A 13,500-nucleotide genomic window follows, 5' to 3' on the forward strand; every position below is an offset into this window, starting at 1 on the left:
CCTCAGTATTGTGCCATGGCATCATAGTTCACAGCAACCTCAAACTCCTGGGCTCAAGCGATTCTCTTGCCTCAGCCTCACCATTGGCTGGGACTACAGGCACCCACCACAATGCCTGGCTATTTTTAGAGACAGGGGTCTTGCTCTTGCTCAGGCTGTTCTTGAACGTGTGAGCTCAGGGCAATCCATCCATTTTGGCCTCCCAGAGTGCTAGGATTACAGGCATGAGCCTCTGTACCTAGCCCTCTTTTGCCCCCCCCCCCTTTTTTTTGGTGGTCAATATGTCTTTTATTCATCCTAGATGCAGGTGGGGTGAAATCGGGAAAGGAATTCTATAGGTGGGTTGTGGTGGATGGGATTTAAAGGGTCAGGGAGGGCAGCAATTGGCAGCATTCCTATTTCCTAGGAGGGACATGAGTCCTGGGTGGGACATGATTTTGCCCATTTTAAAATTGGCATATATATTTACTACTCAAAATTTTTTTTATTGATATAGTTGAATTTTACAACATTTTCATAAAATTCTATAAACAGAGCCTTCTAAAGAGGGGGGAAAACAAATTTAAATATATTAACCAGATTAAAGCATGCAAATGATTCAATGAAAAAGACATTAATAATATACTAAGGTATTTAATTTACCCAGTATGGATTCTTCATATTCTGTCCCAAATATATCAGTAAATAATTTGAAATTTGGTGAATGCACCTGATTCCTGGTTTACAGATAAGATGTGATAAACCCTTTGCATTTTTATGGCTAGCTTTATAGGTTGCATTACAATACTGTTAACTGGTATTGTATAAATCTACTACCCATACTGCAGTAAATAATGGTTGGAAATTATTCTCCTAATTTGCTTTATGAACTTAGAAAACACTAGTGAATTAACAGTACAGGTCACTGAGGGATCAAAATTCCTTATTCACATTAACGTTTCCCATGGAAAGCTTCAAGTATAACTTTAACTGGCTTCTGTTTTATGGGTTTTCACTTTCTTTTTCTTTTTTTTTTTTCTGCAGTTTTTTGACCGGGGCTGGGTTTGAACCCGCCACCTCTGGTATATGGGGCTCGCACCCTACTTCTTTGAGCCACAGGCACACCCCATCTTTCACCTTCTTAATAGTGTACTTTGAAGCACAATTTTTTTTTTAGTTTTGATGAAGTCTAATTTATCTCATTTTTCTTTGGTTACTTGTGCTTTACATGTCATATCAAAGAAACTATTTCCTAATCTAATGTCACTAAGATACACATCTGTTTTCTTGTAAGAGTTTTATTATTTTAGCTCTTACATTTAGGTATTTCATCCATTTCAAGTTAACTTTTGTTTATGGTGTGAAGTAGGGATTCAAATTTATTTTCTTGGATCACAAACTTGGTATATCAGCAAGATGGCAGAATGGAAAATCCCCTAGCTATACTACCTCTACAAAAACATGACTAGCAACTATTGAGAATCAAAAACACAACCCTGAACACCTGAAAACTTGGTAAAAGTGGAAAAACACCCTGGATCTACAGAACTGAGAAACCACAACTGTTAAAAGAAAGTCATTTCATACTTGCTTCCCCCAAGCTGGCGTTCCAGCACTCACAGAGAATTTCTTTAGATCTACAGTTGCCAAGGTGAGAAGAGGAAATTGGAGGTGGGCATTTGATCCCCCTGCCAGTCTGGGAATCTTTATAGGAAGTCTGTTCCAGTTCTGTCCCATGGGAACCCTTGGGATTGCAAGAAAGGCTGTACCATCTGGGGTGAACTAGGGACAAAGAGCAGGGTACTGATCACAGTGACTGGTAAACAGATCTTGGCAGCTACTCAGCACTCTAGTCAGTGGGAATCCTACATTGACATGACTGGCCAGTGCTACAGCACTGTGGGAAGGCCCAATTTTCTAACTGGGGTTTTTGCAAAGCCCAGGTGCTCAAGTGGCACCTTTTTCTGTCCTGGAAACAATTAAAATGACAGGGTTAATTTCTACCATCACTTATATCTTTTTAATATGATGTACGTGAGTGTGTTCACTTTGTTTTTTAGTTTTATCTTAGAAATTTAATTTCTGAAATACTGGGTCAGAGTATACATTTTTTTTTTCTCCAGGTGCTTTTGAAAACCATGCTGGGCATTTTAATGTCAATCTACTCATTTTTAAAAAAACAAGTGTGAATATAGCCTTTCTTAAGCTCACTAAGAAAAATGAATTAAATGAGAAAGAGCTTTTTAAAAACCTTAACAAGTGAAATGTAGATCTATCACAGGGAAATCTGCTTCTTTGGAATATAGGGCTATTTGTTCACTGGTCAGTCCTATTCATATAAGGCAAAACCCATTACTTGCTGTGAGCAAGAAAAAGGTTACCTGACCCACCTGGAAAGTATTAGCTTTTTTGTTCAGCTATGAAAAAATTGCTTTGCCACTTAGGTCAGCATCATGATGTAAATCTTAATGAAAGTTTCTTGAGATGTGAGAGTAAATCAAGTTGTTCGGCCACCTTGATGCTCTCTTAATCTGCCTTTTCTTTCTTTCTTTCTTTCTTTTTTTTTTTTTTGCTTTATTTCCTTCATTTGAGTGCAGGAAGTACAGAACTCAACACAGAACCATTTGCAGAGCAAATGCCACTCTAGCCAGCAGTCATCCTGTTCCTTCAGGCATCCAAGGCTGAGGAGAAGTGAGATCCATGTACCAGTCCTTTATGCAATTAAGCAAAAAGTGTAAGTTGTCCTTTCACTTAATTTCTGGAAAATAAACATAATTGTCATTTATTTGGAAGCCTATGTCTCTGTTGCACAAAAAATAATTGAATAAAATTGTTATTCTAAAACAAAAGTTATATGGGTTATTTTAATGGATTAAATGGTAGCACAAACCTACCAAATGAAGTACTCTAGGGCAGAGTTCTGACACACTAGGCAAATCTTGCATGAGCTAATGGGAGTCCAGGACGTGAGGAAGGCTTTTTGCAGTTTTCAGTTCTTGGGAAAAACTGCATATTGAGTGGAAAGCCTGGAAGAGTGAGTGCACCCAAACAGTGTACAGAAGCTAGATTTTAGGGCTAGTTGGAGTGGATTTGCCATGCATTTGGCAGTGGTAAAGATGGCCATTCTAGGAAGGTCCTGGCAGCCAGGGGTTGGCCATTGTGGAAAGGTCATGAGAAGGTAGTGAGGACAGGCCTCCTACAGGGACATACCGTGTTTCCCCGAAAATAAGACCTTCTCCCAAAATAAGCCCTAGCAGGATTCTTACTCATTTGTTAAATATAAGCCCTACCCCATATGCAGTGTATCTGCATAGCCACTCCATGCATTTTGGTGCAGAGTAGTAAGAAATACTGGAATACCTTTTATCTGCCACAGTTCCTTTCTCTGAGCCATTCACACTTGTGTGGGTGAGTGTGTGGTAACCATGGTCACAGGCATCCTATTGCACATGCGAATGGCTAGGAGAAAGGAGTTCACACATCACTGCCAGCTCCACCAACAAGGTCAGCTCCCCCTGTCAGGTTCCAGAAGAAGATGACTTAACTGTATTTGAATAAATGTAGATTGTTGTATTATACTTAATAAAAATAAGACATTCCCTGAAAATAAGCCCTGTGTGTCTTCTTGAGAAAAAATAAATATAAGACAGTGTCTTATTTGGGGGGAAACATGGTAGGCATCTTATTTCTGCCTACTGGGATCAGACCTCCCATTGTGATAGGCACAAGGACTCCTGCACTCCATGGGAACTGTTGTCTGGGGACACGCTGAGACCTGCCTCGGAAGGATTCTGAAGAGATCTGAGTTCCCAGCCCTGTGGAACCTGAATACTGAGGAAATCATCAGGTAATAACCATGGACAATTAAGTTGGGGAACAGGTCTATGCCTAGGATCTACAGAGAGGTTATCATATGTGTTGCCCATCCCCTAATATTTCCATATATAATTAGAGGATTGGCAACACAGAGGATATATATTATATATGTATATATAATGAGTTTTAAGATTTTTTTCTTTTTCTTGTTGCTGTATTTTTTTTTCTTTCTTTTTTGTTCCTTCATTTATTTGTTGCTGAGGTTGCTTATTTTTGGTATTAGAGCTTTTCATTATTTTATATTGATGTGTTTTGTTTCTTGCTTATTTGTATGATTGGTTCTTTTCTTATTTCTATTTTTACTTTCATCAAGAGCATGGGCTCCTGTATTTTTTGGTTACAGAATTTTAGCCTTATTTATTCTATCTCCCTATTTAATTCCTGTACAATCTCTCTTTGGTTAGAGATTCTTCTACCTTTCTCATCTCTCCCATATTAATCACTTCTGCAAAAGCTAAGATATCGCCTCCTTTTTTCTTGTCTTTTTCCTTTCTTGTCTTAGTCCACTTCTCTTTCTTTCCTCTATTAGAACAGTTTTTTAATTTCCTTTATCTATTCTTACTTCTTTTCTCTTTCTCTCTCCTTTTTTTCTGAGAGCTCAGGGGACTAAGCTGTGGTCTGGCAGGTAGGCCACAGCAGTGGTTTGGTTCAAGGGGGCCAAGAGACTTTGCTGCCTCTGGCCCTAGAAAGATAGTATAGATAAGACCATGCTGCAGAATTTTTCTATTTCATTTTCTTTCTTAATTGATTTTTCCTTATTTTCTTTGTTTTTGTCTTTTCCTTCTCTTCCTAGTTTTGGCAGAGGAAGAGTCTAGCTCAACAACTCAGGCTGGTAAATAGTGTCTGATTTTGAGGAACCCTCCCATCAAGCTCCCTCAAAACCCTGGAGTTTCAAGCCTGGCCTTAGCACTGTGCTGATCAACATCATTTCTTCCATCACTCTCAGCCTCTCTTCTTGACTTTATTCTCTCATGTTCTTCAAGTTTTTTTTTTGTTACTCTCCTTTCCTTTTTCCCCTTCTTTTTCTTTTCTTTTCTTCTTTTCTTCTTTTTTACTCTTTCTTTTGTTTCCCTGTTTCTCCCTGCTCACTTCTTACCTTTCTTCTCATTTTGGCCTCATATCAAGAGGCCTCTTCATCACCTAAACTCTGAGACAAGGTAATTTGAAACAAAGGAGGAAGTGAGAAGGAGCAAGGAGCATAAGGAGGTGAATGAGGAGAAAACACACATGAGGAGGAACCAACAGAAAAATTCAGGCAACATGAAAAACCAAAATAGAGCAACTCCTCAAAGGGGCCATGAGGTAGCATTTACAGAAGACTCCTCCTATAAACAATTAATGGATCTAACAGAAAGGGAATTTAAAATATGGATGATTTAGACAATAAAGGGAATGGATGAGAAAATGGAAAGACAGAACCAAAAGTTGGACGAGAGATATGTGGAATATAGAAAGGACATGCAGAGCTTAAGGAAATGAAGGAGACAATCAGGGAATATAAAGATGCAGTAGAAAGTATCAAAAACAGATTAGACCATGGAGGAGAAAGAACATCAGAGCTAGAAGATCAAGTCTTTAAATTAACATAGGTAGTTACAAAGGCAGAAAAGAGAGAAAGAACAGCAGACGAGACTCCATGAAGCATTCAAACATATAGGCAATAGGAATCACTGAAGGGGGAAAAGATTGTCCCAAAGATATGGAAGCTCTACTGGAGACTATCATAAACAAAAACTTTCCAAGTTTTATTAAGATCCTGACACACTACTTTCAGATGGATGTTGAACCCTGGGTCATCTCAATTCTAACACAGCCTCTCCAAGACACATTGTAATGAACCTGTCCAAAGTCAAGATGAAGAAGAAAATTCTGCAAGCAGCTAGAAGTAAGTGCCAATTGACCTGCAGGGGAAGAGTCATTTGGGTGACAGCAGACTTTGCAACTGAATCTTTCCAAGCCAGAAGAGCACAGTAGTCATTCACCTTCAATATTCTTAAACAAAATAATTTTCAGCCCATAATTCTGTATCCTGCTTAACTTAGCTCCAAAATTGATGGAGAAATCAAATCTTTTGCAGATATTCAAGCAATGAGGAAATTCACCACAACAAGCCCAGCTGTACAGGAAATACTCAGATCTATTCTCATTACTGAACATCACAATGGACCACCACTAAAATAAACAACTAGAAAACAAAGGCCAAAACTTAGCTTCCCTAATGGCACAAAGGATAAATCTATACAAGACACTTTCTCATAATAAGATGAATAGAATTCTACTGCACTTATGGATCCTCTCAATAAATGCCTGATTGGGTAAAAAAAAAAGCACAAGCCATTTATATGCTGCATCCAGGACACATACCTAGCCCTGAAGGACGAATCAAGACTCGGGGCTAAGGGGTGGAAAACAATATTTAAAGCAAATGGAAATCAGAGGAAAGGAGGGGTTGCAATTTCATTCTCATATACAGATGGAGTCAAAGCAATTATAGTGAAGAAGAACAACGATGGACACTTCATCCTCGTCACCAGAACAAACAAGAAGATATCTCAATTTTAAATATTTATGCACCTAACTTAAATGCTACCAGATTCATAAAACAGACCTTAAGGAGTCTGAGCAATATTATATCCCATAACAGTACAACAACTGGGTACTTCAACACCTCTCCGACAGAACTGGACAGATCCTCTAAACATAAACTAAACAGGGATACAAAGGACTTGAACATGAACCTAGAACAAATGGGATGAATAGACATATACAGAACACACTATCCCAAAGCCAAGGAATTGGACAGAACTGGAACGATCCTCTAAACATACACTAAACAGGGATACAAAGGACTTAAACATGAACCTAGAACAAATGGGATGAATAGACATATACAGAACACATTATCCCAAAGCAAAGGAATATACACTTTCCTTGTCAGCTCATGGCACATACTACAAAATAGATTACATTTTATTATTTACACATAGTATAATTTATATTATATAAATAGTATACAAATCAAACCTCAGGAAAATTAAGGGAGTAGAAATTATACCATGTCACTTCTCAGACCACAAGGCTATAAAGGTGGAACTCAATTCCAACTAAAATGTTCATCCCCACACAAAGGCATGGAAATTAAACAATCTTATGCTGAATGATAGTTAGGTTCAGAATGAGACAAAGATGAATTAGTTAAATTCCTCAAACATAATAACACAAGTTACCAAAACCTATGGGGTACAGCAAAAACAGTCCTGAGAGGAAAATTTATTGCACTAGATGCCTACATTTGAAAAACAGAAAGTGAGAGCATCAGCATAGTCACAAACAATCTTATAGAACTGGAAAAAGATGAACAATCTAACCCTAAACCCTGCAGAATAAAAAAAAAAAACAGCCAAAAGTAAATCAGAGATTAATAAAATTGAAAACAAAAGAACCATTCAGAAAATTAATAAAACAAAACATTGGGTTTTGAAAAAGCAAATAAAATAGATAAACCTTTAGTCAGACTAGCTAGAAACAGAAAAGTAAAATTGCTACTAGCCTCAGTCAGAAGTGATAAAGGGGAAATAACAACAGATGCCACAGAGATACAAGAGATCATCTCTGAATACTACAAGAAACTCTATGCCCAGAAATTAGACAAAGTGGAGGAAATGGATCAATATTTGGAATTGGACCCTCTCCCTAGACCTAATCAAGAAGAAATAGATCTCTTGAACAGACCAATTTCAAGCATTGAAATCAAAGAAAAAATAACCACTACCACCACCCCCAAAAAGTCCTGGTCCAGATTCACACCAGAATTCTATCAAACCTTTAAAGAAGAGCTTATACCCATACTACAGAAACTTTTCCAAAAAATTGAGAAGGAAAGAGTCTTACCCAACACATTCTATGAAGCAAACATTATCCTGATACCAAAACCAGGAAAAGACCCAACTAAAAGAACTTCAGACGAATTTCACTAATGAATATAGATGCAAACTTCTCAATAAAATCCTAGCCAATAGATTATCATTAAAGAATTCATACAGCACAGTCAAATAGGTTTCATCTCAGGGATGAAAGGCTGGTTTAAAATACACAAGTCCCTAAACATAATTCACAATATCAACAAAAGCAAAAACAAAGACCATATGATCCTTGAAATAAATGCATAGAAAGCATCCAATAAAATTCAAAATCTTTTTCTAATTAGAACTCTGAAGAATATAGGCATAGGTGGCACATTTCTTAAACTGATTGAAGTCATCTATAACAAACCTACAGCTAGTATTATACTGAATGGAGTAAAACCAAAAGCCTTTCCACTCAGAACTGGAACTAGACAAGGTTGTCTTCTATCATCACTACTTTTCAACATAGGCCTGGAAGTTCTAGCCAATACAATTAGGCAAGAGAAGGATATGAAGTTCATCCAAATGGGAACACAAGAAGTTAAACTTTCTTTCTTTGCCAACAATATGATTTTATACTTAGAGAACCCCAGAGACTCAAACCCAAGACTCCTAGAAGTCATCAAAAAATATAGCAATGTATCAGGATGTAAAATCAATGTCCACAAATTAGTAGTCTTTGTATATGCCAGTAACAGCTAAGATGAGAAGCTAATCAAGGACACAATTCCCTTCAAGTAGCTTCAAAGAAAATGAAATATCTAGGTATATATCTAACAAAAGAGGAGAAGTACCTCTATCAAGAAACCCCTAACAAAAGAAATAGCAGAAGATATTAACAAATGGAAAAACATACAATGCTCATGGCTGGGAAGAATCAACATTCTTAAAATGTTCATACTTCCAAAAACAATCTAGAGATTCAATGCAGTCCTCTTTAAAATACCAACATCATACTTTCAAGACTTGGAAAAAATAATTCTTCATTTTCTATGGAACCAGAAAAAAGCCTGTATAGCCAAGGCAATTCTTAGTGCTAAAAACAAGGCTGAGGGCATTAGGCTACCAGACTTTAGGCTGTACTAAAAGCCCATAGTGATCAAAACAGCACGGTATTGGCACAAACATAGAGACATAAACATCTGGAATCGAATAGGAAACCATGAGATGAAATTAACATCTTATAGCCACCTGATCTTTGATAAGCCAAACAAAAACATTCACTGGGGAAAAGAACCCCTATACAACAAATTGTGCTGGGAGAACTGGATAAACACATGTAAAAGACTGAAACTGGACCTGCACCTTTCTCCATTCACAAAAATTGATTCAAGATGGATAAAAGATCTAAATAAAGGCATGAATCAGTAAAAATCCTTGAAGAAAGTGTGGGGAAAATACTTGGAGGTATTGGCCTGGGGAAAGACTTTATGAAGAAGACTTCCATGGCAATTGCAACAACAAAAATAAACAAATGGGACTTAATTAAACTGAATAGCTTCTGTACAGTTAAGGAGACAACAACCAAAGCAAATAGATAACCATCAGCACAGGAAAAGATATTTGCATATTATGAATCAGATAAAAGCTTGATAATTAGAATCTACAGAGAACTCAAATTAAGCAACAAAAAAGGAGCCAACAATCTTTTATATCAATGGGCAAGTAAGATGAATAGAACCTTCTCTAAGGAAGGCAGACAAATGGCTAACAAGCATATGAAAAAATGCTCATCATCCTTAATTATCAGAGAAGTTTAAATCAAAATCACCTTAAGATATTACCTAACCTCAGTGAGAATGGCTCACGTCACAAAGTCTCAAAGCTGCAGATGCTGGCGTGGTTGTGGAAAGAAGGGAATACTATTACATTGCTGGTGGGCCTGCAAACTAATACAACTCTTTTGGAAGGAAGTATGGAGAATCCTCAAAGAACTCAAACTAGACCTCCCATTTGATCCTGAAATCCCATTACTGGGCATCTACCCAGAAGACAGAAAATCATTTTATTATAAGGACATTTGCCCTAGACTGTTTATTGCAGCTCAATTTACAATTGCCAAATTGTGGAAACAATTTAAATGCCCACTAACCCAGGAATGGATGAATAAGCTGTGGCATATGTATACCACGGAATATTATTCAGCCACTAAAAAAGATGGTGACTTACATCTTTATTATTAATTTGGATGGAGGTGAAATACATTCTTCTTAGTAAAGCATCACAAGAATGGAGAAGCAAGAATCCAATGTACTCAGTATGAGGACAATTGATGCTAGTATATGGTGGAGGGAGGGGGAATGGGAGGAGCAGTGAGAGGGAAGCAGAGGGGAGCCTCAGTGTGTGACACACCTCTTGGGGGCAGGACACTATTATTAGAGGGACTTACCCAACAAATGCAAGCAGTGTAACCTGGCCTTTTGTACCCTCAATGATTCCCCAACAATAAAAAAACAAAAAAAAAAAAGGAAGAAGAAAACTTGTTGGCATAACAATGATTCCAGGTATGTCTGGCATCATTTATTGATCTGGGAGAGACTGACAGAGAAGAGTTTTCTGGGTAATTCAGGGATTTTGTTAAGTGTGCAACACCAATTATACATCAAATGAAGAGATCAAGCAGGCAACTTCAGAGATTGGAGGGAGCTGGGCCAGACATGCATGTTTTGGGATCATTTGTATACTGGTCATCTTAACTTTTACTTATGAACGTGTCTGACAATCTTAGGGAAGTTGAATGAGAGAAAAGGGGTGTGAATGAGGGACAAAGAACAAATTACAGGGTGGTGCATTACTCAGCTAGTAAGCTGTTGACCACATAAGATCTCTTCTGGAAGGATGTTGGAAACCATCAGGTCTCTAAACAGTCTTTCCAGGGGAGAGAAAAACAGAATTTATTTGCTAGTTTTCTGTCATACTAAATTTCCTTGGTTGAAAAGTCTTTTCCATGAGGACATTGACTCCTCCTCATGAGATGTTAACTCATTTTCTAGGCAGCCACTGGTAGGACCAGAGTCCCATTGGTCGAGTTTAACCAGTGAGGAGAAGGAGGTTCACATCCTGCATGGAGCCTCTTGGTCAACAGTGACAGTAGCAGCAGTAGCAATGGCCTGACTCCACCCCATGAGATCAATACAAATTATTCCCAGGGGTGCTCTAGCTAGCAAGCAAGGCATATGGTCAAAATGGAGGTGAAGAGTACTGCATAGACTGAGTGAAGATGGTATCTATTATGAAACAAATTTTGTTCCCCAAAATTCATATATAGAAGCCCTAATGTCCCATGTGACTGTCCTAGAGATAGGGCCTTTGAGGAGGTGATTAAGTTTAAATGTGTTCATAACAGTGGAACTCTGATCCAATATTTCACAACTGGTGTCCTTCTAAGAAGAGACACCAAAAACCTTTCCCCCTTCTTACCCTCCTGTGTAGGACATGACAAGTAGACAGGCAGCAGCAAACCAGGAAAAGCCAGAAAGTGAGTCCCTTCTAGAACCCAACCATGTGTACTTCGGATTTTTAGCTTGCAAAACTGTGAAAAAGTAAATTTCTATTGCTCCTAGACTTGGTGTTTTGGCATCCCGTGCTGAATGACACAGTATTTTAAGCAGTAGACTAGATAAGAACTGTGAAAGTACAAAGGGTGTCATATAAATAGAGAAAGAAAGAGGGCAGCCTCTGTGGCTCAAAGGGAGTAGGGTGTAGGCCCCATTTGCCAGAGGTGGTGGGTTCAAACCCAGCCCTGTCCAAGAACTGCAAAAATAAATAAATAAATGAATAAATAAAAAGAAAGAAGGCTCAGCCCTGTAGTAATCAATATTTAGAGGTACCGAAGAGAATTTGGTTTCTGAAAACAAAGTTGTGGAAGATTGGTTAGTGGGGTAGGAGAAAATCTGAAGAGTATGATGCTGTAAAAGCCAAGAAAGGGACAAACAGGAGGGAGTAGCTGACTATGTGGAAGGCAGCTAAAAGATCAGATTAGGTAAGAACTTGGGAGCCATTTGTAATGTGATAATATTGGCATCAAATGAAACAATGGCAACAGATCCTCAAATGGAGAAGATTAAGGGAAGAACCATATATTGGGAAGAGCAACAGTGACTACTGACAAATCTTTTGAGGATTATTGTGAAGAGAAGTAGAGAGGAGGAAGACATCAGGAGAGGAGTGGGAGGACAAAATATTTTTTTTAAAGATGGGAAAGAAAATGTTCATATGCTGATGGCCAGAAGGATGGGATAACTGCTGAGTGACTTCCTCTAAAGGTGAAAAGAGATGGCATCCACAGCATGAGAGAAAGCCCAGGCCTGGGGTAGGAGATGGAGCATGACCTCATCTCTTTATCTAGGAGGCAAGAAGGGTATATTGGTCCAGATGCAGAGAATTTGGTAGATTTGGTGGTGGAAAGATAAGGAATCCTCTGCAAGTCTATTCTTAATGAACAGGTGGTAACATACACAGTAATGTGCTGAGTCAGGAGGCTAATGGACACTAGCATTCAGCGCAGCTCCCTAGTTGGTGAAGACATCAGTGTGTATGAAGGGTGATGTGGCCTAATTCCATAGGAATAGGACATGGAAGCTCTGCATTTGAGACTTCCCCAGACCTTGCCTTAAATGTCTTTGGATTAAATGAATATTATGGATCCTTGAGTTAAGCCTTTCGACTGAATCCAAATTTTATAGAACAAATTATTTGAATAAAGGAATTTGTTCTGTGAAGATTGATCCAGTCAAGAGACCACACTTGGGGATCTGGAGGACCACATGCAGGTTTCCTACCGCTATTTGGCTGATACTCTTTAAAATAAAGTTTTAATCCTATGAATAGCACTTTCTTGAATTCTATCAGTTATCCTAGTGACTTGTGACACTTGTAAGGATCAGGTAGCCATTTGGTCAGATATGTGGGTGGCCTAGGACCCGCCAAAGAGTGTGATGTCTGAACTAAGGGCATAAGTACTGCAACCATGCCCTTTAACTTGTGATGTTTGTGCTATTCTGGGTGCTTAGTGTCAGAGGTGTGTTGTAGTACACATGTTGGCACTGTGATAATATCCCAAGTTCCAGAATAAGTCAAGGGAAATAAAGACAAATGAGACTCTATCTCCAAGGAGCTCGCAGATTAGAATGGAGAATTACATCCTTAAATTTTCATAATAGAAAATTTGAGACACTGTATGTTCTAAGGTTAGCATATATGTAATATATTTTATAAACAGTTCAGAAAAAAATAATTTTTTGATATATGAAATACTATTGCAGACATTATATTGATTGTTACTTAGTTCCTTTGTCTTCTCCTTTGTGTTAATGTTTTATAAAAACTGTGAATTTTTTTTCTTTTAGGTGCTTTTATATTGGTGAGTATTGACCTTTCGTTTTAATGTTTAAAACTCATCTTTTTAGCATTTCTTGAAGGGCTGGTCTGGTAGTAACAAATTCCCTCTGCATTTGCTTCTCTGGGAAAGTATTTTCCTTCCATTTATGAAAGTTAATTTTGCAGAATACAAAATTTTTAACTGATAGTTATTCTGATTAAGGAGATTGAAAGGCTCAGCACCCATAGCTCAGTGAGTAGTGAGCTGGCGACACACACTGAGACTGGGGGTTCGAGCCCGAGCCTGGTGTTGTGGCAGGGGCCTGTAGTCCTAGCTACTTGGGAGGCTGAGGCAAAAGAATCACCTAAGCCCAAGAGTTTGAGGTTGCTGTGAGCTGTGATGCCATAGCAGTCTACCAAG

Source organism: Otolemur garnettii, unplaced genomic scaffold (genome assembly GCF_000181295.1).
Source record: "Otolemur garnettii isolate 467f Iridium unplaced genomic scaffold, OtoGar3 scaffold00017, whole genome shotgun sequence".
NCBI lineage: Eukaryota > Metazoa > Chordata > Mammalia > Primates > Galagidae > Otolemur > Otolemur garnettii.